Source organism: Epinephelus moara, chromosome 19 (assembly GCF_006386435.1).
Source record: "Epinephelus moara isolate mb chromosome 19, YSFRI_EMoa_1.0, whole genome shotgun sequence".
Classification (NCBI taxonomy): Eukaryota; Metazoa; Chordata; class Actinopteri; order Perciformes; family Serranidae; genus Epinephelus; species Epinephelus moara.
This window is the reverse complement of record NC_065524.1, coordinates 34148824-34154919: the sequence shown is the minus strand read 5'-3', so window position 1 is coordinate 34154919 and position 6096 is coordinate 34148824.

Sequence of the window (6096 nt, the reverse complement as noted above, 5' to 3'; positions counted from 1 at the left end):
ATCTGCGGGGCAGCGCAGGGCAAAGATATATCTGACAGGAAAAGAGCAAATCTCCTCTCCATGCTACCTGCTGTAAAAGGTTAAACCTTCACATCAGAGACGAGATGATTTTTGAAAAAAGATGAAGAGATAAATAAAGATAAGGTATGCGAGGTGTCTACGGCACACTCAATTTGATTTGCCGGCTACTGTCTCAGAAATAGATCGCACATGGACAGAGCATTTACAACATGACATAAATCACGACAGTTTGGAGTGGAAAAGTATCAAAATTGATTTTGAATTTGTGAAGCAAAGTAAAAAGTGTTTGATTTTACTTAACTTTTTTCCCCACTATTGAGGCTGTTTGACCTGTGAAGATATTTCAACCTAACCAGAGCAGAATCAAATTGTTTTTGCATACAGTATGTGCTAATAAGTATTACAGATAGTTTGACATAATTACTAGCAGAGGTGGAGATTAACAGAATACAAACAGAGGTCACAACTGTTTCAAGCTTGTTTCATTTCTTTTCCCTGACGCAACCAACAACAGCCAATAGTAAAGGTTTATTTGACTTCTTATTTCACCATAAACCAACCTAGGTGTTGGCTTATATTGGTTAATCTTTTCATATGGAAATCCACTCTCTTTATTAACAGTTTTTAAATAAATTATTGCCACAGTCTCAATGACAAGACCACTGAGAATAAAAAACATCTGGTGCCAGGAATATCTGCAATGCAGAATTTGACTTTTAGCTCTGCATGCATGTACACTATTGAGAATAAGAAGGTTAAGTCTCAAGATTGCAGAACTGTAGAGAAAGAAAAGACACCTGTGTTTATTACATGGACATTTAATAGAAAATTAATCAAAATTAAAGATATACTATGCAGGAATTGTCAGTTACTGTTTCCGAATAGTACAGCGAAAGTGAAAGTCAACTTGGCATTTCGCCTTGCTATATTTGCTTTTTTTCTTAACTCTGTGTCCACAATTTTTGAAGCTTCCCCTTGAATGCCTGCTACTTACAGTCTGGCAGCAGATCGCAACCTTTTTAAAAAGTCCCATCTTCACTCGCGCGCTGTGCCCACGAACATCCCGAACATAGCAATATAGCAGCAGAGGGCAGAGTCTCTGCAGACAAATACACCATAACACACTTCTAGTAGGTCATAAGTGATGACTGAGATGGATTTCAGAAACATCTTTCCTGGTATACCTATAATGACCTGATATCAATCCCTAGAGGCTGCCATGTTTGGAACAATTCATAATAGGAAAATGTCGGCTGAAGTGAAAAACATGGTTGAAACGTTGATGGTCGCAGGGTCTGATCACATGACGGGCTAAATCTGAAAAATGGTCTCTAAGAGTGGAACTATTGGAAGTGCTGTTATGGGTGTCATTGAGACTTAAATAAAATAACATTTGATTTTTCTGTGTAGCGCTCAAAAGGAAAGCTCATGTGGTCAAAATGTAAAAAGAGTTCATCCTCTGGCGAGCATTAACGTACTTAAATTTGTACTACATTTGAAGAAAATCTGCCTCATGTTCGGACCTGATATTTCCTCAGTACAAGCAGAAATTTTGGACTGATTGTAGCATCAAAGGAAACATCTGAGAGTGACCACATATACTAACATTCATCCACAAATACCTGAAGCATATTTAATGAAAATCTGGCAATTAGTTGAGCGTTCCATGCGCAGCTGACTGCAACCTACATTGCCATAATTACTTGCGTGCTACAGAGACAAAAATGGGTGTTTTAAAGAGGCTTAAAATGACCTTGCATTGTTCTTTCATGTCTGTTTTATCAAGAGCCATCAAAGGCATCTGTGGCATGTTTATTACTGAGCAAAATCTTATTTATTTACCATAAAACAAACAGTTATGTGTGAAGCCAAGCCAAAGCGGACAGTGCTCTCAGGCCCAAGATGCCTCTGTAAACCCCATAAAGAAGAATTGCTCTTTAATTCTAAATCGTTCTGAAACAGTCGAGGCTAGACGTATCTATCAACCAACCAGGTTGAGACTCCAGGGCAATAACACTCCAGTAAATGAACAGACAGCCTATTGTTCCTCTGTGGCTCGTTGCTGCCTCACCTCTGCCTCTGCCTGCTTAATTAAAGGTTAATTGCGTAGAATAAGTATGCACCTCCCGCGAATGGTCCACATTTCTCTTTCCATCCACTCAGAGCCCAGTTTGTGTGTTGGCTGGGTAGGATATCTGGAATTTATCAACTTGTTCAGGAAATGAGAACCAAGCTCTACCTAACTCAGTGTGTGAGCAGGTACAAAACCAACATATGGGAGTGTGTGTTTGCACAGAAGCATATGCACACACATACACCACACACACACACACATGCACACAGAAGAATTCAGCACTCCCTCCGTCATTTTTAATCAAGAATATGATCCCTCATCCCATCTGGGTTTTCTGACTTGGTGGGCTGCAGCGTGCACACAACAACACATCCGTTTATGAAGGAGCTAAGAAACACACACACAGACACACACACACACACACTGACAGATACACACACACACATACATATGCAAACACGGACAGACAATCTGTGTGGTTGCTGAAGCTGAGACCACCGACTGTATGCAGGGAGTTTGGCCTTATACATCACAAAGAGCAGATGGTACCACTCTTGTGTTCGACAGGGATAGCCAACTCTGACGCAAACACACATACACAAATTTTGTTTTCTAAAAACAATTGAATTAGTTGCGCAAAGTAATGCAGTTGGCATGTAGTGGGAGAATATGAAAGAGGAGCCATGGTATATATTTTAGTACAATATTATAAAACCTGTGTGTGTGTGTGTGTGTGTGTGTGTGTGTGTGTCTTGTGTCTGTGTCTTCTCTCAGGTTGATTTATTCAAGTAAATCCTTGTTCTACTGTCAGAGGCCTCCTTATCACATCATGATCCCCTCTGCTCACTTACTGAATTGCCTTGTGTGCGTGCGTGTATGCATGTGTACGTGTGTGTGCGAGGACAGAGGTCAATAAGATAACATTTGGTGGACCACCTGCCAGGAAGCTCAGTTTGCTAAATACAAAGTCTCATCTAACCCACCACTGTGTGTGTGTGCGTGTGTGTGTGTGTGTGTGTGTTGGTTTGCTATTTACCTGAACAACTGAGGTGCAAAAGTATTTGATTACTGATAATGTTACAGGACAAGAAGTGTGTGTGTGGAAGAGAAAGTGCTAAACATGTAAGCCGTGAGTCTTTAGCAGTATTATGACACAGACATGTGAACAAGACACACTAAAAAATCCTCTCATCTCTCTTAAAGGAATTCTTTATCCCCCACATGACCATTTGTATACTCAACCCATGCTATGTTGAATTTGTGAAGAAAACTTTATTTGTCTCGCATACCTCCACAGTGAATGAAGAACCCAAAAATTCTTGATGAGTTGGAGTAAAAGGCGTCTGCGTCAGTTTACAAACTCACACAATTCCTGCAGTATAATCTCATTTATCAAATCGAAGCCAGACTCCATTGAGAAAAACAGTAATTTTACAAGAGCTGCTGGTCGACCACTGCCTTGATCAGTCATTTGTTTGTGTTACTGTGTGACTTTGGTGAATCTGAACTAAACCTTAACAACTCCAAAGTCACACAATAACACAAACAAACTGTATGATCAAGGCAGCGGTAGACCAGCAGCTCCTGTGTTCAGGAGAGCGTTCCTGTGTCTGGGGAGTACTGAGTGGATGAGATTTGGATTATAATGCACGAGTTGCATGAGAGTTTTTAAATAGATGTTTTAATATAGTTTCTCTGTTGTTAAATATGATCCCCAGTGACTTCAGTTCAAGAAGAATTTTCTCTATTTTTGGATTCTTCATTCACTGTGGAGGCCTGTTAGATATATCATTTTGGGGTGAAGTATTTCTTTAAGAGTTTTGTTACACCGCCATAAATCCTAACTCTAACTTTAAAAAAGTGACAACAGCAACAAAACTAATTTAAAAAAGCATCTCCATCTTATCTATTTTGTATCCTTAAAGCTGTAAATTAGATCTATGACAGGCGCACACGGCCACACGTCACCTTTGCTTATCATTAGCCCAGTGCCAGACGGGAAAGTGTTACACTCGGACAATTGGAGTGGACATTAACAAGTTCTGCTACCAGCTCACTGCCTCATAACATGGAGAAGAGGGGTGTCTACATCATTAGCTTTAACTAGCTACACTGATAGCAACTCACAGGGTGGTTCACAGACAGGAACAGAGAGAAAGACAAACACAGGTAGAGACAGAGAGGAGTGGATGTTAATTATTCTTCCTTTCTAAGAAAAAAGAACAAGTTACATGAAAGTTTAAATTCTTATCCACAGGAGATTAAAATGGACTGAGCATTTTACTGCGTGTTCATTCAGCCGTACACAAGGGTGTGCATGCACTTGTAATGTGCAGATGGGTGTGCACGTGCCTCACAACCAGAGGAATTTTAATTGTCTGAAACAAAGGAGGATTTAATTTTTCCCCAGTACATCTATCTTTCACTCCTTCACTCTCTTTGCCTCTTTTTTTCACCGTTCTTTCTTCCATGAAACAATAAAATCGTCTGGCCTCTAAGTTATGGAGAGCATTTGAAGTGGCTGGAGGAGCCAGTAAATTTAGTGGGCACCTTTGGGAGCCGGTTCAGTGGTGCAGTGGCTGCACCTATATTTCATGTGTGCATGTGCACGTGCCTGTGTGGAGTATGTGTGTGTTTGCATGCGCATGTGTGCTCACAAGAGTCCTGGCTGTGCCTCTGTCTCTGTGTGACACAAATGTGCTTAGATTTGGTGTGTGTGCACGTGCGTGTGTGTGTGTGTAAATGTTCATGTGGCTCTCTATTTCATAGTCACGCTGATTTGTGGCCGTCTACATCAGGTTTCCCAGGACGCAGTAAATCTCGCTGGACAAACTGCATTAGGGATAGATACGCATGCACGTGTTTGTGTATGAGTGTGTGAATGAACATGCACGAGGCCTATCTATTGTAGGGTTGTGGGTACTGTACCATTTTTGACCATCTGTGGCCAACCACTACCTATCGTTCCTGCAGTGTATCTGGTACTACTGGTGCTGGTTAGCCCTTATTGGAGGTTGTTCGGCACTTATGGCAGAGGCAGTTGCTACAACCTTAAATTCTCTTTCATCACAAGAAAAAGACTTACCTGAAGAAGTTTACAGTGCCAGCTGCAACCTTTTATCTCAGTTTTCATTGCAAGCACATCACTAGACACATTAAACATGCACAATTATTAGTTGTGCAATGTATGTGCATGTCAGAGGTCAGCTGGCTGTCACCTGTAGTCTCTGTGGTGTGTTTAGGTGCAATTAGTAACAGAAGACACTAGTTAATGCAGAGAGCATAACCTGTTGTTTTTGGTCACCACCCGCCCCGACCCATTTTAGACTGGTGACTTGATCCTTTCTATAAACACCCCGCCATAACCCTACATGGCCAAGTCATTCAGGAGTTATAGCACCACCAAAACCTTCTGCCTGACTTTCTAGACAGTAATACTGTAGCTCTATATAGCTCGAAACACCACTGCCCACAACACTGCTCTGAGTTTTGAGATATCCCACTTAGAGCTAAACAAGCACTTGCTAAACTGTTAAGTGACCAATGTGTCAGGTGAAGGCCTGTGAAGGCTCATCAACAACATGAAAGTAAAAGCAACAAATTACTGTGTCATATTTGCTGAAACCATCACTATATTCTGATGGAAGTACACAAGACTGTCTGTGAAAAAAATCATCCTCTTCCTACTGCCACTGCCATTTGCCAGACAGCGATGGCAGCAACAACCAATCAGAGGTGTCTAACGCAGCTGTCTATCATGTCAATCACTGCTCCTGAACTGTAGTCAAAAGCCCCGTTTCCACCAAACACTTTCAGTATGGTACCTTTGCAACCAAAGTCATCCTTCAGACATGGTACCTAGACCCTAGCGTTTCCACTGCTCCGTCCAGCACTCACTGTATTTCCTCCTTTATCAGTCTGCTCCTTGTTTATCGTCCACAGAACGAGGCTACACGCTGACATTTTCAGAACAAAATAGAACAGGCTGCAGTGAGAGTCTC